Source organism: Lissotriton vulgaris, unplaced genomic scaffold (genome assembly GCF_964263255.1).
Source record: "Lissotriton vulgaris unplaced genomic scaffold, aLisVul1.2 SCAFFOLD_954, whole genome shotgun sequence".
NCBI lineage: Eukaryota > Metazoa > Chordata > Amphibia > Caudata > Salamandridae > Lissotriton > Lissotriton vulgaris.
Window position 1 is genome coordinate 556,840 of NW_028255510.1, and position 22,253 is coordinate 579,092.

The following is a 22,253-nucleotide window of genomic DNA, read 5'->3' on the forward strand; positions in this document are numbered from 1 at the left end:
AAAAGGACAGGAATGTGCTGTATCTGATAGATACAGCACATTCCTGCCCTTTGTTTTGCCATAAGGCAGCGCTGCATGAAAGCCTATGGCTCTACCCTATGGCAAACCTTCATAAATGAGGCCTTAAATGCTGTTTATATAGAGCAGTGAACATATATTGAGTCCTATTCAGAAAGGGAAATTTTTGTGTGTTGGTCTCCATGCCTGGAGATTTACACCTTCATCAAAGGAGAGATCTCTGCAAGGCTGCTAATCACAATTTCTGTGCTTAGATCTTCATCTGGTTTAGATTTAAGAGTTTGTCCTACCGTAATGACCGTAAAGTTATGTAAATTAAATTGAAGCCCTTTTATAGGATTCCCTGCCCCTAGGGTGGAGAATTGTAAATGGTAGAAAACAGGGAAATACACCAAGCCCAAATCCCACACGACTTTTACTTTAACCATACACAATTACAAATGTAACCCTTAACTAAACCCTCTTCAGTTCAGAGTACCTCACTAACAGGGTGCAGCAAACTAGGTCTAGAATCTAATTGCATCCTACCCTACTTGAGAGGAAGAGAAACATCACTAAGGAGGAGACAGGGCTTGGAGTTATCATTAGAGGGAATTAGATAGTCTGCCTCCACATAACCTCAGTGGAATAGATATTTTGAAATAGCTTTCAAGTCTGAAAAAGTCCTGCTTTTTAAACCCCCCACCCCTCCCCCCTCCATTGCTGCTCAGGTGCTTTGGTTGTATGTGAAGCCTGGTCAAAACAAAATGTTTTGAAGTGTGTAAAGTGTGTAAATTTTAAATAAAATAGCGTTAGTTTACTTGTTTTAATGTTTCTCTCCTCCATTTGCAGTATCTGGTGTGTTACATGTGTTTGAAAATTGGTTACAAGTAGTGTAAAATATTAATTCTATATTAAAATAATTATGAAAACAATATTAGCAATTACAAGAAATGAAATTAATCTTTAATTGTTATAAAAATGTATATTTAAAGAAAGAAAAAAAAGGAAAAATAAATGTTTTGCAATTGGTATGTATTAAAAAATATTAGTTAACACTTTCATTTCAAATACATTATTTCATAGATTTCCCTTTGTGGTTTTAGTCTTAGTGTTCCCTGCCACCATTGATTACTAAGAGGGTGTGTTGAAGTGATTGGCCATGTTTAGAGTTTGACTTACTTCAACTCTTGGCTGGAGTAGATTGGAAACTGTTTTCTTAGTAGTGCTACGGAAGTAGATTTTGAACGACAATTGTGTTATTCATTTGTGGATGTGTTTTTGTATTTGCATGTCCTTCATCAAAACACGTTCTTAAATTTCCCTAAACCCTTCCAATTGTGTAGTATTCTCTATTTTCCCAAAAGTCTTCTTCAGCCTTCACATATACTGGTAAAATAGAACCTCTGTGTGGTGAAATGGCTGCACAGGAGAGCTACGAGAGGAAGAGACAGAGATCTCTGGTCTAAGTTTTGTGCAAATCATTTGCGATTATGGGAAATAGTTCTACTGGAGTACTACTTTCCGTTCTACTTCCTGTACTCAAAATTGATTTCTAAATAGATATAGTACTGGTGTGGTATAAGGGCAGAAAGATTACTTTCTGAGTTGTCTGGCTAAATTGTGGATAATGAATAGTGCAATGATGCACAAAAGAACCAAAGAGAGGGTCATCGAGTATGTGGGCTAAGATATTGATCTAAAAGTAAGAGACAGTCGTGCCTCATTTACAGGCGGAGTGGAGGAAGTCTTAATGCATGTAACGTATTCCAGGACTTGGTCACATAGAGAATATTCCCTAGCAATTAATTATACCAGATTTATTTGCATACCTACATGGGGAATAAAAAAAGTGTATGAAATATTACATCAGTGATCAGCTTTCTTGTCCAGTTTTACTTTCATTTGCAAACTGATGATTAATTGCTCTTCACCATACTTATTCATTTATAAAGCCAATTAGATTTGCAGTGGTTCTGGGAAGAAATGGATCAATTACAAAAGAATTTGTCTTTATTTCCATAATTTAGCTGTAGCAACACAAAAAGCTTATACTGTAAAATAACAAAAATATTGTAACATTCATACCCTTTCTGTGTTAGCTAGAGATGGCTAAAATGTGCCACAACATAAAACAAAACAAACTTCAAAGAAATGTCAGTGTGGTCAAGTGTTTCAGTGACCAAATGCATTCACCAACATTTGTTGCATGACATTGTTATTCAGATTTCCATATTTGAAAATGGAGCCAGATTAAACCCTTTTCAAGTGGCGGGTTTATAGCTGCTGAATATATGATAATCAAAATCAAATCAGTTTACAATAATCTTGATCAAATTGCTTTACATTGTTTACTGGTGGTTTTGTCCTATTTGTTTTGCATGAAATACAAATTTTATTAAAATGTTTTATTTTAAAACTTCTTTATGGGCTGCATTTTACTCACTTCAGTCTGCAGTCGCTTTGTTCAGTTATTAACCATGTTATATCGGGATCTCTAACATTGATCCAGAAGGACCAGAACCGTGCCAGCATTTCAGAATATTCAGAAAGGATATATTTACATAACATCATTCTAAATGATGATCATAGATATTCAGTGATCATCCTGATATTCTGGGAGGGTACTTGCTCTAATGATCCGATCTTGGATCCCTCTGCTCTATCTGTTGGTCTTAAGTGAATCTGGTAACACATTTTGTTTGTGTTGATTGTTATGTAGCCCAGTTAAATTGAAACAAAGACAAATTATTAAAATACACATTGGCTGGGAGTGGACCATATGATTTGTTTGCGGAATATGTTTATGAACGTTTGCTACTGCATTATGTACCTTGAATGTCTCGTCCAAAGCACTGGTACCCCGGCCTTCTCCTGCATATTCTCTTTTCACAACTGTCCAACTTTCTTTCTCAATTCCCAAAGTTCTAAAAAATTTAAATTATTTTCTGATTGCTTATTCTAGGAACAGAGATATTCTTGTTTACCTCTGTGTACTCTTTGTAGGAGGAGGGTAAAAAAAAAGAAGCAAGTAAGGAAACAAAGATTAAAATAATTGATGCTCTATTTTTTACCATACGTACAGACAAAATGAAAATTATTTTTAAAAAACTGCCTTTGAACAATGCAATGATTGAATGGATTTATGTGATATAAACACCATTGTTCTTTGCTTTTTCTACATAGTTCTCTCTGGTCATGCTTTAGACCCAGAATGTCCCAAATGGAGGAAAGCAAACTACACCAGTCACTTCAGAGACAACTGAAGCCAGACGACATCACTTAACTGAGCCTTTGTCAGGTGGTGTCAGCAGAGTGGCCACGTTAATTGTTAAATAGGATTTTCTACAAATATACAACATATAAAAACTGTTAAATATATAACTTTAGGCTTTTCAAAATACATTTAATGATCTCTTTCAAACAAGTGTTACTTTTTCCTTAACTCACTTCTGGTGCTAAATGGTGCATCGGATGAGACATCGGCCACAGATGACCAAACATGCTCTTTGCAAATACGGTATTATCCAACTTCAACTATCAAAAAATGGAACTGTAGAAGAGGCATGTTTTACTGGTTAAACTGAAAATGATATTTTTTTCATTTTAGTACGAGAAAGTCAGTCTAAGTACAGATGAATAATGGTGTCGTTTAGACAGTCCGTGTATTTTTTACAGTTTATTTGCTTCCCAGAACATAGGCTGGTATTTTGACTCCATACTCCATTGCAGTCTATGTCCAAATGGAGTTTGCCAGAGCAGTCTTCCGTGTGGTTCCCCTCTTTAATGATCCAGAGGAAGTCCCCCAGACAGCAAAGGTTCAGTTCTGTAACAGCTGACGTCATGTCCTCGTAGGACACCCTTACTGTGCCCCCCAGTAGCTTTGTTAATAATAGCATTATGTCCATTGTTAACATAAATTTTGCTCTTTGGTCTATCGTATATACTGAATGTATAAGAAAATAAAAGCAATTCAGATAGTCCGGGGCACAAGAAGAGATTCTCTTTTGCACCATACTGTGTCCTCCAAGTTGACAAGAGTCTTCAATCTAAGGCTGATTGGGAAGGATGCTCTCCAGTGTGGTAGAATCGTCCAATCGGGATGAGTAGGGAACATCGAGTTCAATAGCGGTGCATAAGGAATATGGAGCGTTAACTGTGAACTGTATTGCTAATGCCCAAGCATGTCTCTTGCATTTTAGAATCCGTGGTACACATCTCCTTGGTAAGGTACAACAGACTTTTGCTCATGATGTTGAGGACGAGTGAGGTTGTTTGATGATAAATCAAGGAGAGAGACTTGTTGAGTTGATGGCATACAACAGAGGATGATCAACAGCAGTGAAAATTGACTAAGGTGAGATGCTCTCACAGAGCTCAATCGCTCCCAGGGGAATTAACTTGCTGCGACCTTCGTCAGGAGACCTGTGGATCAAAACAAAAAAACAAAAAAATCAAGTCTCTGCTGTATACTTCTTTTTTGATCAACTTATCAGCATTTGTCCATTATTATTTTGAATTGGTTGAAAAAATGAAATAGCAGGTCATATTGCAAGCTCTCTGAAACTGGACGCACATGGGGTTCGCACCTGATCTGGCATTGCAAAGTGAAAAATAATGTTCACTGATACTGCAGTTTCTCACACCACAAATTCCGACACGTGTTAAATGAGCTCTCTGTCCTCAGTTTCGCAGTGAAATTCAGAAAACATGCTAATGTTCCTTTTGGTAAAAGTGAAACCACACGTTATCCCTCATTCTGGCATGCAGAACTCTGCATCGGAGGTACACTCTCACTTGGAAAAAGCCACAAATTGTGGTAACAGTTTTACCCTGAGATGATTTTTCCAACAAAGGTAGCAATTAATTTACACTCACAGTTAAATGCCTGTTAAGTTTTAGCACTATTAGTAGACATTTATAACACAACAATACTTTGATCGGAAAACGTCATCAATGTAATATAAACACAATGGGGTATGTTCACAAACTGCATTTTGTAGTATGTTTACTAGTACTACAATACTCCTACTAATGTACTACAAACTGCTGCCCACAAACATGTTTAGAGACAACCTCTCCAGATCTCCTATATTTTTCTGTGTGCAGATCTCTGCCTAGAGTACAGTCTCCATACACTTAAGTATACATTTTAATAGTAAATGTGGGAGGAAGAGAGGAAAGAGGCTGAAAAATCAGGAATACTTATAGCGAAAGGGGGGATTGTGAGGAACAGGGAGGGGCTTATGGAAGGCTAGTTAAAGGTTAAGGTTGGGATGTGCACCCACCCACAACAGAGTAAGCCTATGGCTATTTACAAGCTGCACTTCTGAAGTTACTGCTGCTAAAAAGAGACTTAAAGAGTAGTAAATTGTTCCATCTCAGAGGTGAAGTAAGTCCAGTATCACATTTGGCTAGCCACTGGTACAGAAACACACTACTACAGAAAACAGTTCCAGAAAACATTTATCCCAGCGAAAATGATTTTTCCTTCTGGGCTCAGCAAAAAGGATCTTATACTAGTTTCCATTCTTGTAAAGATGTCATTAAGATGTGTTTTGCATTTGTTTTGTATTATTAGGCATGTTATTGTATCTCATTTAACAACTCCTAATTATTTGCTGCAAAATTAGGGATTGTTAACCTAAAAAGCATCAACACCCTAAATTAAAGACACATTTGGCTACCTGTCAGGTTTTAGGTACTCCATATTGCCATTTTCAATATAACAATCCACTCAGCTGAAACCAGCATTGTCAGGAAAACATGCTTGCGGGTCTGCAGCTATTTACGGTAATCAGTGCCTATTTTTAGCCCCCTGCTTTCCCCCGGGACAGATGTTAGTCTGGTAAAGATGAATGACAACATGGAGAGACACCAACAAGAAGACCTACTTTCTGTGTTTTACTATTTTTTAATATAGTAATAGATGGGTAATTATTTGTCTTAATGCTTATGTGTAAAACACAGTAAAATCAGAAAACTATCATTCTTATGTATGATCTAATCTCTTCATCGTGGAAGTCACATTAGACAAAATTTATAACAGGTAAACTGGAACTGTCATTAATATTAGAAAGACAAATATACCACATACATGAATAGATAATATGCGTTTTGTAGAGTGTGATTCTCCATAATTAATATGGACGGGTCAAGACTAATTTGCATATGGCTGGGTCCCAACTCATGTGGCATGGTGTGCAAAATAGTAATGAACTGTGATGCGGCCCAATTAATTCCCAGTAGCTGAGAATAATTCATGCATTCCATCCATCACTTGTTTTCATACTTTGATGTTCTGCTCTAAGTGGGACTGGTAAACCCAGACTAGGGTCCCATGCACAATGTATCACTGGAACCAAACTATACCTGGTTGATGAGCCCTAACTGGGCTAAATCAGTCCTGGATTGTTCGTGTGCCAGTTCAGCGGGACCTGGCATGGCAGAGGGGTCTGGACTGTTCGCCTTAGAACACAGTCAGGATTGAGTTGCATATGGCAGGGTCCAAACTGCAGTGGCACGGTGTGCAAAATAACAATCGACTGGGACTCAGCCCGGGAAATAACCAGTCGTCGAGATAAATTCTAGCTTTCCATCCATCGCCCTTTTGTATACTTTAATACTAGGCCATACCACATTTCGAAACACTGTGGGTCATATTTACTACGGGCTTGCATTGCCCTTGTGTGATACGCGGCAAGGCGAGGGAACACTAGTCCTTTTGTGGAATTTACTAAGCCATGCAAAGCCACTTTACATGGCCTGCATGGTTTAGTAAAGCTAAGATTATGCAAAGCAGAGTATTTCACTGCCTTCTGTTACCTTGCAGCAGGGAGGCGTTCCATGGGTGGAGTGTGCATCCACCCACGGATTTTGGCACATCCCAAACTTGCAAAGAGTCGTAAACCTGGGAATGCATCAATATGTTAAGCCCCGCAGACCCAGGGGTAAGGAGGAGAAATAGCTTTATTTCTCCTCCACAGAAAATTCCTTTAATAGTTGTTTTGTGCAGGAAGGTCTCCCTTCCTGTCCAAAAACAATCTTGCCCGTAATGCAGGCATCCTTGCACTATGGTGCAAGGTGCCTGCATTGGCTCTACACAGCAGGCAGTGCACCTGCCCAAGGAGGCAGCAGAGATGTGCAATATCTTTGTAAATATGGCACAGTTCTGATGTCTCTCTTTAACCTAAAGCAGCACAACTAGTTACCTTGCTGGGGTGTGGTGCATGAAATGTTAGTAAATCTGGCCCCCATACAAACATATCCCTCCATCAGCTCTCGCTCCAGCAACACCACCTACGCAACTATCACCCCCTTATAGTGTTATTTTTCCAGTTCGGCAGAACTTAGTTAGCAACATATCACTGCTTAGCAACCAAAGTGATCCAACTTGCATTTTTGCCACCTGGAGGTTCGAAAGAAAACCACGAGACCTTTATGATGAAAAAATATATTTCGAATGAGACGTTCGAGGCATATTTCTCATCACCAGCGTATTACAGGTATGTGGTTCTTAAACTCAAATTTGTGCAATACTGCCATCTGGTGTTGCTACACGGTTCGCAAGTATATCAATGTGAATTTGAGCAAAAAGCAAACCGGAATATATTGTTAGTAAACCGAAATAAAACAGAAAATCATTGTAATCATGTACGATTAATTCAAGCACGACGGGGCAGAGAAAGAAATGTTCCGAAAAAACGAAAATAAATGGACAGCAGCAGACACATCTAAAGTTTCAATATACAAAAGTTGGACATTAACCTATAAAAAAGTACTTCATAAAGGCATGTGATTGTGTTTTGTTAGGGTACATTTTCTAAAAACAAAAGTAAAAGGGAACAACAAACATTCGTTGTATTGAAAAAATATTACAACTGAATAAGGAAAAAAAGATTCACCTTCAGGCACCTGGAAAGGGAAGCTGCAGGCTCAGCAAAATGTTCAGCAACCGATGAGAACACAACAATGCCCCGCTCTCTGAGAGCATGCATGCCTACCCAATGCCACCCTTTCCCTCCTCTCCCAGCGGTCAAGCACACCTAATGCAGTGGTGCTGGAACAGTTTTCATAATGGGTGTGCTGCCCAGCAGTGGCCTGTACAGATAAGAGCGGTGGGGCCGGGTTGGGGCGCGGGGAGATTCGACAGATGACCACGAGGAAAAATTAAATAAATAATAATTTTTCCCTCGTCGTCGTCTGCTAAATCGCCCCCTCTCAGCCCCACCGCCACACCGCCCCACCACTCTTACTTGCACCGGCCGCTGCTGGACAGTCGCAGACGGCAGTGGGAGTGCCTGCAGGGCGCTGACGTGGGGAGTGGGAGGGGCCGGCAGTGTGAGTACCTGCAGGGCGGTGACATGGGGAGGGGGAGGGTTAGGGCGGAGGGTAGTAATGTATGGATTACAGAGCTTCCCAGGTAAGTAAACATTTAAATAAATTAAACGAATTTCGTTGAGTGCACTGCATCCCAAATGCGATGCAGTGCGCCAACGAAATTTGTTTTATTTATTTAAATGTTTACTTACCTGTAAAACTCCGTAATCCATACATTACTACCCCCCTACCCTGCCCCTCCCCCTCCCCACATAACCACCCTGCAGGTACTCCCACTGCCGGCCGCGGTTGCTGCTGGTTATCACTTAAGTCTTAGGGATTGTAAAAAATCCAAGCATCACACTAAGAACAAGTGTTGCAAATGAGCCACACACATTCAGCAGGAGAGAGGTAAGGGTGTGAGATGTCCATTCTGGAGCACTGGTGAAGTAGTGCACTATCATTTATAGACAGCACATTTTCCATAGAAAATGGCGACTAACTTGCATAGATATGCAGTTTTACTGTTCAAACTATATATGGCACCAAGAATAATGCATCGAAATCAAGTTTTAGCAAATATTTATCATTTGCGTAACTTGGTTTGCTTTGATTCTAATAAAATCTTTGTTTCTATCACACTTCAGGATTACAAAAATAAGTGCTTCATTTGCACTTTCCTAATTGCTGTATATATATATGTCGAAATATGTATATAGGTCAGTTACAGGTATTTAAATGTTGTTGTGTGTTTGAAAAAAAAAACATACACCCAACAGCATTTTCGTTCACTTCCTATACCTCAGCAATATTGTCACCCTGGTCACTTTTCCTTTCACTTTGTAGTCAAAGAAATAAAAGTAAACAACAGATTCTCGAAAAGCAGCAATTCACCAGAAGACAAAGCCTGACATTGTTCTTTGCACACAGCAAACGTGACAAGATAAACACAAAATGTAAAGGCCTTTTTGTTACTTACACACCTCCTGGACTCCAGCATGATTATTTTTATGGGAGCTGCAGCAACCCTATTTCCAGCACCTGTGACCCAATGGCCGCAGTGCCCCTTTCTGCTCTGAGCATCTCTCACTTGCTTAATTCCCAAGTCCAGACAAGAATCTTCGGCTTGTGCCCACATCAACAGGATCCCTGATTTAGGTTACCTGAGCTTTTGTTGCATTCTGCCTCCCTCAGGCTTCAGAGTTTCCCATGTGGCCGCTGTCCTCAAATACTCTCTCTGGCTCTTTACCCCATACTCCAGCACCAGCATAGATGCCACCCGATATTCTGCTATCTGTCCCTTCCTCCACCTGAAATCTTATTTGTGGAGCAGCATGAAGCCATGTGAGAGGGGCAGCCCCTAGAAAATGCAAGATTTGTGAACCTGACTCTTCGCACTACAGTGACAGCTAACGACATTTGGCAACACGAAAGCTGCAGTTCGAGCAACAGCATTGACAGCGAACGTTGGCCACCAACATAGATCTCCGGCAATGACTGTCTGCAACACCCAACAGGATCTTTGCACTACAGCGTTGACCGTCCTCAACACCATGCCTACTCTTTATGAAACATTGATGACCGTCCCCAATGCTTTCCCTGCTCTTTGCGACTCTTTCCACTGCAAATTATTAAACTCTAAGTGCTAGACTTTAGAAGGTAACTCTTTCAGGAGGAGTAACTTGGTCCCTGTATGCGACCGGGTTCCTTCGTGGATGGCCTGAACTTGTGACTTTCATCAGGTGTGTCACGACCAGATGACTGTGGGTGGCGCTTTGTACTTTTAGGTGCTATACTTACCTTAAACGTTTAAAATTGCATTTCTCCAGTTCTACTGATTAAATGTTAGTTGTTTTTGTGTCAAATAGTTTATTAAAGTTTACTCTATTTTACAAAATTAGTGAGAGAATTTTCTTGTGTTTTGTGTTTTTACTTTATTACTGTTTGAAGTGCTGCATAAATCCTTTACACATTGCTTCTAAGTTTAGCTTAACTGCTTTGTGCCAAGCTAACAGAAGGTTAAGCACAGGTTAAGTTGCATTTTTTCAATTTTTTAACCTAATAGGAATTGGGTTTGCTGCTTGAGAGGGGTTTCACCCCCCACCGTCAGTAAACCAATTACATACACAGAAGAATTACAAAACAAGAGCTGGTGCAGAAATTAATTTCTGCTGTCAGATTGAGTAACTTACCCCGATTCAGGGTAATACTGATGGCAATGAAACCAGACATCACCTAGGATAATAGCACTGATCTTCAGGATGGGAAGTAGTAAAATACTTCAAAACAGCCACAAACAAGTTGAAGAACAATTCACATATAAATAAAACAAGGTAAAAGGCACTGAAGGAAAGAGAGGAGGACTAACCCAAATGAAAACTGGGCAGGAGGAAAAAAACAAAAGAGATAGGAGGCAAGGTTGCATATAGGAACTGAGTGAAAACAGAAAGCCAGTACAACCATGAAATGTTGCCAGCAGGGAGACATGTGCCATGTGGTTAAGTATGGACTATACTTCTGTATACCTGATGTGAACCCCTGCCCCAGGAAGTTCCCATCCCAAAAGTTGTTAGAGGCCTACTGTTTCTTAAAGTCCATTGACCAATCTTCCACGAGCTTCAGACCCTTTTCTGTCTGAATCTCATGACCCTCTGACAGAATCGAGGGTAGTGTGATGTTTTTGTGATTGAGTACCACAAATCTGATCAGGTCTCATTCTTCATGAGTGTCTCTATGACTCTTTCCTGGCTTGCTCCTGACATGAAATCTTCACAGCATCCACTGCACGATGGTGCCTAACATTTGCCTAATGTTCACCCTGTCATAATGGCATGGCATATTCTGGGCGTGTGGCATATTGATGGTTCTAGCAGTATGGTGGTAAATCTTGCCATTTTGTTGTCAACAACAGCACAATGGTGGTCCTTCTTTCCATATTGAAGGCATCCAAGGGACAACTCGTGCTATAATGCTGGTAATCAATGAAAATTGTTTTCAAGCATGGCATGATAGTGTTCACCCGAGCATAATGCTGGCTCTGGCTTGATAAAGGTAATTCCTAGCATTTTGTGAATTGGCATGGCAGGTTGGTGCAAGGGATGAATGTAAATACGTGTGTATGAATTAAAGTTGTAACAGCCTCAGAGAAGAGAGAAACCAGCACATACAGAATCTGTATGCGACATGTAGCAGATTAATCTTCTCACCAAATCTTATACCTGATTTTGAATAGACGATCGGGCAAGGCAAAACATAGTGCATTTGTAAATATTTGTTTCTAAAGGGAGACAACATTGGCACTAATTAGGATGTTTTAATGAACTTTGACATAAGCACCTACATCCATTTTTGACACACTCATACCTCACATTTCTTTTTAGTACTTTCCTGATTCAAGTACATAAGAAACATTATACTTCTGGATGGGGGACGTAGATGCCTTGGAGACTACTGATCAATGGGGTTTGGCTTGGATCCAAGAACCAAAGCATGAGCCGACCCACCAAGAAGGGGGAATCAGGCAATAAATACCACGAAAAATATGATAATTACATTAAAATGAAAATTCATTTCTCAGCGTCTCAATTAGGTATATAAGATTATATCACTGAGTTGAAAGACATTTGTTGAAAGGTATTTTTTTTTAAACATGAAACATTCAAGAACTCCCCCATGCTACAATGGTGTTGCAATCAATTACTGAAATTGTGTCCCTTTTTATGTTCTCTCTTTATACAGCCTATATAGTTATTAAATCTAAAGTAATATTATTTTATGTTAACTATATATAAGAGGCTTTTTTAGAGTGCAGATACTGAACTGAATTACTTCAATGTGCTCTCAAACTAGATGGTTAAGGAAAATGATTCACAATGAAGAAAAGCAATGTGCCGAGGATAACACAGGTTCTTCAAATGGAAGTGCTAGGATTTTGGTGGTTTGTATCCAGTATTACACAATGAACAGTTCAGAGACTGTAGAGTCACATCCTTCCCTCTTCTGTTAACATCAAGGGACAGTGCTTGTGTTCAGTTATTCAATTACTGTTATTCAATTGGTGTTACATGGAGTTCAGTAAATACATTTATCACACATTAAATGAAACTAGCACCATCCGCACATAATTCCATATGATGTAAAGGTGTGATTTTCTGTTTTGAATGTTTCCACAGGCACTGAAGATCAAATACAGTGACAGAACATGCCTATGCGAAACCCTGCAACACTTTGCAAGTGTTTCCTTGAAGAGCTCTAACCTAAGAGCAAACCCGCGCGGGCTCCTAATTATTCAATTGTGGTAACTGCGATTTTGAGCCTCTTCCTAATATCAGATTTTACTCGAGTCCATATAGCCAGCAATAAAATTAATATAAAATAGCATCTCCTGCTTTCCCTTTCTCTGCTGGCTCACCTGACTTGACAAACAGACCGATTTTAGGAGGGGCTCAACACTTTAATGACCACAATCAAATAATTAACAAAACAAAAAGGTCTCTGAGCTCCCCTGAGTTTTCGACTGGGGTCGGCAATGCTTCAGGAGACATAGGCAATGTGCAACGTGGCTTCAGCGAGGCATGTTCTGTCTGACACTGTTTGTTCATCAGTTGTCACTTCCAAGTCTGTGGGGATATTACCCCAATATCCCCCCACTCCTAAATCTGGAGACTATGGGGCATATTATCAAGGGGGTTTATCTCTGCTTTTTTGGCTTTAAAAGCCAAGAAAGCGGAGATAAAATGATCTCCCTATACCTAGCTGTCGCTAACACCAGTTAGCGACAGCTAGTAGGAGATAGCGACCATCTTGGGCCCCGCTTTGCATGTCAGTGATATTTATCACTAATGGCATGCAAAGTGGGCGTGCCAAGATGTTAGCGACTGGAAACAGTCGCTAACATCGCTATCTCCTATGACCAACTTTTGGAGATATTCGCGCTAAGCGCGAATATCTCCAAAAGCTAAAACCTGCCCTGAGCAGTTCTTAGCCATGTTATCCAATGGGAGGTGGATAACATGGCTTAGAGCATTTGCTCGGTAATGCATGAATATCGCTGACTTTTCAGCGATATTCATGCATTTCGGCCGATTTTTATCGCTTAGGAGATAAACCTTGATAATATCAAGGCTCCTAAGCGATAAAAATCGTCGCTACACGGCAATAAAATTATTGCCGCTAAGCCAACCTAGCGATAATTATTGCGAGTTGTTGGTAATATGCCCCCCAATCCCCCCTTCCTCCATGGTTACTATGTCTTGAGTAGTGCCCATCAGAGAGGTCAGTAAGTGGCCACCAGTGAAGCCTTTGCATAGAATCGGCCCCTGCAACTACCTGCAAACTGTGATAGTCACAACCGGCCCATCTCAGGGGCCGCCAGGGCTCTGTGATGGTGATCAGCTGCTTCTTCTCACCATCACCAACACTGCAGGACACCTCTCACAAGTACATAAAGGGTTTTAGAATGCAATAAACATGAGGATGTTGCAATACATCTTACCATTTACAACAGTCTGAGGAGTGCATTCAATTCACCGTCTCCTACGAGACTGCTTTCACCACCTGCTCTGGCATCCGCGAAAATCCATCTCCCAAAATGCAACACCCCTTACAAGTGTTTAACCTGTAAACGTAGGAGTACAGGTGGCCAGGGCTCTGCTCAAGAGCCCGAAGTCAGTTCAACTGAATATAGGTGCACCAAATACCGAGGCTGCATAGTCCTAAATCTACATCATGCCTCTGTAATCAACTACCAGACAGCGCCCTCCCCATTTATCTCACCCTCATAGTTTCCGCGTTCTCCCTTTGTGTCAGCTTTGAGGTCTTTCACTTCCTCCGTCTTTCCGTTTCGAGTGTTTTCCGTCTCTTGCTCCCCTGTTGTCCGATGCAGAAAAATAAGTCCGTTCCCCAGTGGCCGGCAACCAGCGGCACAAATTAAGCACTGCCCCTTCTGCTTTCTTGTTATGAGGCACACATTCAGCTACGTGCCCCACTTCAAAGTGACCTTTAATAGTCCACAGCTTCTAATGACCTCTGGTACTTAAATTGTGGACTATGCAATAGTGTTTGGTGTTCATCTGCAGCAGCCCCTGCATCCTTCCGAGTGGCGCCAGGAACAAATGCACAACCCGCCTTAAAAGTAATCTGCTCCGGATTTCATCCTTCCTTATCCCTACCTCGCGCTTTTCACAAGCTGCACAACCAATTGAACAGCTGTAAAATCCGCCCATCTGTTTTAATAGGAGATAAGACTCCCCCTCGTCACACAAACTGCATACCATGTGGATTCAAAGTGAATTTTGTTAAAGGTGCACGTGCTCTTTACTGAAGTTAGCACTAGTATGTTAAGCTATAGTGGGTGTACTTAAGTGTAAACTGTCGAGTGCAGAAGAGGGGAGCTCAGGATACATAAGGGGTGATCAAAAATGTCCCTTTTTATGCGACCATATGACGGTAGTCTAAAAAGGTGATACCAGCACTCCGCCGGATCACCAATTGCACTGTTTCATTATGTGTTAAGGAGGAAGCATTGCATGAACTGTTCAATACAAAAATGCACCAGAAAAGAGGCAAAACCAAATCAGAAATGAATTTTGAATAAGTTCATCTGCCTTCAAAAGTTATCTAAATCAGGCAGTGCTTTATATGGGCCGGTACTGTCTGGCACAGAGTAGCAGCACTTTTTTTTATTTTGAGAGGGAGAGTACAGGCATTTCTTCAGAGTGACATAGTACTTACAGTGAGGTACTCTGGTACAGAGTATCTGCACTTCTATGTTTCCATTTCAAGCACTAAATACAGGGATACCCTGACTAGTTCATGTGTGTTATATTGCATGAGAAAATTATCTCATCCACTACATCTGTGTAGCTACTACATTTACAGGTAAGTAGAGGTAGAGGTAATAATAGTCATTTTAGACTTACCATAGTGATGTAATGCATGCAATATTAGAACATTGGAATGTTGATTGCTCCATTGAAAGCAATGGAGTGCTCTGGGCTAATAATGGCTGGTAGAATCCTGGAGCTCCAACATTCCAATGCTTCTTTGTTCACAGCTCTGGCTGGGAGCAAAGGCTTCAGGGTGCCCGAGGGGATGGCTTTGTTTTATTTGTTAGAACATTCTGCCCTCTAGTGGCGGAATGTTCTAATAGCCGTACAGCCCTTTGTAGCAGGGCTATACCGGCTTTTAAAGTCCCTCTGCTTTGTTAAAGTCCCTTGCCTTCGGCTCCGGCCTTTAAGTCTGCAGCGGGCCTTTAATATAGCCTTATAGCCCGCCGTAGAGGGCTATACCGGCTATTAAAGGCCCTCTCCAGCGTTAAAGGCCCCGAGCCGAAGGCGAGGGCCTTTAACAAGGGAGAGGGACTTTAATAGCGGTATAGCCATCTACGAAGGGCTATAAGGCTATTAGAACATTCTGTCACTAGAGGACAGAATGTTCTAACAAAAAAACAAAGCCTTTTGGAAGTGTGAGGGAATTGGAATCCCCTCAGGCTCCCTGAAGCCTTTGTTCACAGCCAGAGCTGTGAACAAAGAAACATTGGAATGTTGGAGCTCCAGGCTTATACCAGCCATTATAAGCCCGGAGCACTCCATTGTTTTCAATGGAGCTCCCAACATTCCAATGTTCTAATAGTTGCTATAGTCTGCTACAGCGGACTATACAGCTATATTATCCACCATGACGCATTGTCCACTATTTGAAATATGAGGTGAGCTTGTGATTACTACATGGTAGACATGTTTGCAAGTATAGAACCACTCATACGTTTCCTTTGTTATGTAAGTTGTCTAAGGGCCTTATTCAGAGTTTCGTGGATGGGAAATTCTGTCACAAAAGTGGCAGATGTCCAGTCTGCGTATTACAGCATGCATCATGCTGGGGCCATCCTCATCCAAGTAGCTTTCTCAAGGCCGGCTTTACGGCTGTGCAACCGGTGCGACCGCAGTGGGCGCTGACCTGTGAAGGGGGCGTTGACCTTAGGGGGGGGGCTGTATTTAGAAATATGTTATGACTGGAGAGATGCGAGTTACTTTTGCCCGGTGGTAGTGAGAGAATCTGAGGAGGTGGTCATGGGGTATGGGGGCGCCAAATGTGATTGTGGCACCAGGCGCCACCAGAGCTTGCTCACCACTATTACATATTAGTTTTAATTGGATGTCTCCAATAGGGTCCTACTTCATAGGAAAAAAACACTTCCAACTGCATGCAGAGCTTTAAACAACACACACAGTATGCATACTACAAACTCTGAAGCAGTTTGCAGTAGCACATATAAAATTCAATGGGGCAGATTTATGACGGACTTGCGCCACGTTTACGTCGCCGTTGCGTGACGCAACGGCGCGGAAACGTGGCGCATCCCTGCGACCTATTTACAAAGTGACACATCTAGGCAGATGCGTCACGTTGTAAAGCCCTGCGCCACATGAAACCTGCGTCAGGTTTCATGTGGGCGTTCTGTCGCAGGGTGGGCGTTCCCTCGTAGGAAAGCCCCGTAAAACTGACACAGTGAAATCTACAAGATTTCACTGCGTCCGTTTTACGAGGCTGCTGCGTCAAATCCTTACGCCTGCTTGAAGAAGGCGTAAGGAGTGACGCACCACGTTATGAATGGGTGGCTTCTGTACATTGCAGGAGTTGCGTCGCACTTGCGACGCTACTCCAGCAATGCGCCGCCCGTACACCACAAGATGCGTCACGCATCTGCCCTTCCTTGCACCATGGTGCGCTGCATTGTAAATGCGGCGCATCTGTGGTGCCGCAAGGAGGGAATTGTGTGACGCATCAGTTCTGGCGCATCCCTGCTGATTTGCAGAGATGCGCCAGAACTCATAAATCTGCCCCGAAATGTTTTAAAATGAAAAAAATAGAAAACTTGTTTTAACAGCCTCCAGTTACTACCTAACCTAATATTGGAATACTATGCTATTTGTTACAAATTTCCTCAAGAAAATCATATTATTACTCCAAAACTGACTAATAAGATGGACTTTGATTTTTAATTATACATAAAACTTCTTTAAAAAAGCTCAAACAATTCAAAATAAAGTTTGAAAATTCCATCTATTGCGGTGCGCAGGCAAACAATTGTTAGATCCAGTGAAAAGTCCTTCATTGCTAGGCAGGTCAGGACTGTGAAATTGATTGGGCGGCTGAAGGCACGCTCTGTCTACGCTACCCACAGCGACGTTCAGCAGATCGGAGCATGTTCTCGCGTCATGCTGGCCAGAATCCCGAGTTGGGCAGAATCGCTTGTGACACATGCTTTGCAGTTTAAATGTTTCTTAAAACAACTCTGTCGAGAGGCTCTGTAAGTGCACTTTGAGCCAGCAAAACAACTAAATAGCTGGGTGACACAGCAGTGTTCTGCTATCTGCGGAGTCTCCTACATAACAATCCAACACGTCAAAGGGAAAAACAAGAATCTTGTGGTTAGTGCTGACAGAGCTGGAGAGCGCAAACAACATCAACGTGGTGCATATTCAACTCTTAAACTGAGGAGACAGAAGGGAAAGTGCTTCATCACTCGAAATAGCACACCTCCGAACAAAATAATATTTTTGATTAACAGTGCCCCAATTGAAAAAGCTTCATAGATTTGTTTTCAAAGACAATATTAAATTTTATGCATTAAGATGACGTTTCAATCACCCCTGCGAGGACATGCCTCTGCTTAGGGTGTTTTCCCTAGCTTTCTGCACCTCTAGAATGTTTCCCTCTGTTGTGGTCTGAGGCTTGCTAACCATGTCACACACATTACCTGAACTGTTACCAGTAGCATTTGTTTATCATATAAACTAGCAGCCTGCCCCAACGTTGCCTGGGGCAGAAAGGGGCTGGGGGCAGAACACCCGCTCCGACCCCCTCCCGCACCGACTCCCTCCCGCCTGACTCACTCGCGCCCCCCTCCCGCCCGACTCACTCGCGCCCCCCTCCCGCCCAGACTCACTCGCGCCCCCCTCCCGCCCCGACTCACTCGCGCCCGACTCACTCGCGCTCCGACATTTGCATCACACAGTCTCACTTTCCCTTTCCTTACCTGTGCCGCCGCTCCTCACTGCACAGCCGCTCGTCACTGCACCGCCCTCCTCCTTCGTCATCACGCACGTCGCGTAGCGGCCAGCGCTAGGTCCCGGCCGGCGCTACTTTCAGGGGACTACTTTGTTTACAAACTTTATTTTTTAAATGTACTTTTTAAAAAAATATTATATAGCCTATGTCCATCTACACACCCTGACATTTTCATAGATGTATCGGGTGTATAGATTGGTGCTGTGGTGCCCGAGTTTACCTGGCCAAAAGGTGCAAGTTCTCTCTTCATAATAGTAGTATAGATAATTGTTTTCGTTCGTGTGGGGACTTCCATTGGAAGTCAACAAAAAAATCTACACAATAAATACAAATTAATCTACAATATACTTTATAAAGATTCAGATTTTTTTTTATAATAGACTAAAAAGCGTGGTAATAATAGGTTACAGGTGTGGAGCCAACACAACATTCAGAGCTTGGTTTGCTCTAAATATGATTTTCGATTAAAATACTTTTGCAAAATGTTCTACATAGAAGCATCAAATAAAGGAAGACAAACAGAACAGGTTATACATCCGGGACCTCCCTAAATACAAAACGGGCAGAGCGGGTGAAAACAGGGACCAACTCTCCAACTATTTGAATTTAAGTGTAAACCCCAAGTATTATATGTACAAAATATTTTCTTAATAGTTGGTCATTTTTCAATACGAAATCCTACTGAGTTTATTCAGTATTTCCTGCTCACGAATTCTGGAGACAGAATGTTCTTGAACACTATCCTCTAAATAAAATAACGTTTCTTTTTTTTTAAGTTCAAGTTTATTGAAACCAAGCTTGAAAAACATACGGAAGCATTACATCGAAGATATATGAATATATAAAAAATCATAACAATATAATGCATAAGTATAATGAAGTAGAATCAATAAACATTTAGCTCTAAATCAAATAATAACGTTTCTTCCAGGACATATTTCTAATAAAATGTTTCATTTGAGATACATTGGTCAATGAAGATAGATTACAGAATGAGAGACCAAGGTTCCCAAATGTAACTTTCATTGAATGCAGAGGCCCGATCCGGAGCAGCCCCTGTTGTTGCTAACACATGTGTTTTCATGCCTAAACATGGGTTGAGAAAAACATTTCTACTCAATCTCAGCATGTCATCACCTGAATAAATCTACAGGAGATTCAGGTTAGGCAAATGGTGTTGTTTAAGATGCATTCTTTTGTGTAAATTGCTAGATCCCTCTAACAGCTAATCCAAGTGCATATGACCAAGCGCTAACTAATGCATTGGTTGTTTTTTCCAGATGAAAGCAGTTTACCATCTAGAAAAAAACAATCAATACATTAGTTAGCGCATGGTCATGTGCACTTGGATTAGTTGTGAGAGGGATCTGGCAATTTACCACAACCAGACATACTCTAGTTGAGTGTCCACATTTGAAGGCATTAGAGTTTCCCCCATATCATTAATGCGATGGACTATGGGCAACTAGTTCCTATGTACGAAGGAACACGATGTGGCCAAATCATGGACACAGTGGCATGTGCCCCAAGAGTTCTCTCTGTTTCCTCTTCCTGAAATGGGAAGGAGACTTGTGGAACAGCTCTTGGCAGCACAGAGCACTGGAATCACGTGACTGCTTCCAAGAACTAGCGTCATCAGAAACTGTGAGCCTGAACCTCACAACTGACTTTACGAACTAAAAGACAGGATTTGCAGTGTATAAAAGGGACTTGTGCTTCATACTAGGCACTGCAAATTGCAGTGCAAACATTGTGCTCTCTTATGAATCACAAGAATAAAGAGGCGGGGCAAGGGGCGTTTATCCCCTTCTTGCAATTAACATTAACTATTCACAGGGTTTAATTTGTCAATATTTAACAGCTTATGCTAAGCTGAACAGGCTGCAGTCATCAGAAGGATCAGATAGTTGACCTATTAGTCACTGCATGTTCTTCCCAAGGCCCGCATCACAGTGTGTCCCTGTGTGTGGCATTGTGACCCCTGTCCCTTTAAGGGGCAGGGTAATCAATCTAGCCACATTACAATGTTGAATGCTGGGATGGAGGTCTGATGTTTCTTGCAGGCCTCCATTCCAGCATTAGTATTAAGTGCAAAGAGCCATAAACCAATTCCCACCCCATTAACATTATTGATGCAGGATGTTTGTAGCTTTTGGCCACACTCTCTTTGCTGTGTGAGGCATTTCATCATTCCTCACACCACAGAGGGTTGGCTCGTTTCAGTACAATATAAAAATTGCAGAGTTTGCTACTCTGATAGAGATGGCTTCTTGGCTGGCTGTTCCTCAACATCTAACAGTAGCAAAGTCTGTGGTGCGACGGGTTTGAATAGCAATCCTATTGCATTAGTGCCTAATCAGACACACAACCAAAAGATAAGCACTTTTTAAAGTGAACTCTCTTGAACTATGGTCCCACATCTCTTTGACCATTCAACACACTACGGCCATATTATCAAGAAAGGGCGATACATTATCGCCGCTTTTATCGGCAGGAAACTGCCGATTAAGCGGCGATAATGGGCTTGATAATATGCCCTTGTGAATTCCCATAGAAGCCCATGTTAACACCAGAACCTGGGCTTCTATGGGAATTCTCAAGGGCATATTATCAAGTCCATTATCGCCGCTTTCGCGGCAGTTTCCTGCCGATAAAAGCGGCGATAATGTATCGCCCTTTCTTGATAATATGGCCCCTCACATACACCGTAAGTTAGAGCCGCTTTCTTTGCTTAAGGTTGTAGAAAACATTTGCTTTCTTTTCAGTTCAAAAATGAGTTTATTAAGGGAAAGATGATCATAGTTCAAAATAAGACATAACAAGAAATAGTCACATGAATCAATGAGAAACCAAAAGGAAACATAAGAGTTGGGTATGTTAAGCAATATAACAAGATAAAAGAGGAGAAGAGAAAGGAAATACATATTAATTGTGATAAAAAAAACGAAAGTTGGCACATTATGTATAAAAATAAAATATGATACAATATGCAAAATGAGCATGTATTGATAAGAACAACAAAAGGAATGTCAAGGAGGTTTGGAGACTTCTTGTTGCACAGGGAGCAAAGCATGGGAGCGTGGAGCACTAGAATCTAGAAATAATGTAACAGGTAACCATAAGTTCATGCGTTTTACTGTTGCTCAGACTCTCTAATGCTATTTATATATCACATTCTTTTTTAGTGTATTCTCGTATGTAGATGGGAACTGGAAAAGGGCGTTTCATATCATTTTCAGTCAAATAAATAGTGCTTTTGAGCCAGAATACAGGTTTTAAATAGGCAACCAAGAGGGGCAGTATAGTGGATAGAAATCCAGCATCATTAAATAGAACTTTGTGGGAAATAGTATGAAAGATAGTCTATTGTACATTCACTCCCCATAGAACTATATAGTCTTAGCAGCTTTATTGGTCTGGTGGAGTACAGGCCACATTAGCGAACAGCTGCAACTGGTTTACTTAGTCCCCTTAAGACATTATGCATTAATTAACTGGTATTTTTTTTATAGCTTGGTTCCTTGGATCCCAAGGTGCTGGCCTCATGCTGTTACTGGAGAGGATATAATCTCCTCACCACAGGCCCCCATTTGTCAATCACAGCATTAAGTGGATATATTCAGAACTCAAGTAGATGAAGTGGAAACTGCTAAACAGTAAAGAAAATATTGGTTCTCCAATATTGTTTACGTGAATTCCCTTGTGAAAAATTTGCTATTTAAGGAAAAGCAAATAGATATTGAGAAATTCAGATATGTTGAAAGACAAGCTTCCAGATAGACAAGTACATGGGCATATCCACATTCAAATAAACCAGGCACGGCCGGTACAGGTAAGAGCAGTGGGGCGGGGTGGTGAAGCGGATG

The 22,253-nt window shown here is 41.3% G+C and overlaps 1 long non-coding RNA gene across 1 annotated transcript in view; it reads right to left on the reverse strand.

Moving 5' to 3' along the window:
- Positions 1-1,992: 1,992 nt before the first annotated feature.
- The window catches only part of LOC147659107 (uncharacterized), a 207,364-nt gene continuing 187,103 nt past the window's right edge, over positions 1,993-22,253 (reverse strand). Inside the window, exon 2 of the long non-coding RNA XR_015307318.1 lies at positions 1,993-4,422. This is a non-coding gene — a long non-coding RNA (uncharacterized LOC147659107). The remainder of the gene's footprint in view (positions 4,423-22,253) is intronic.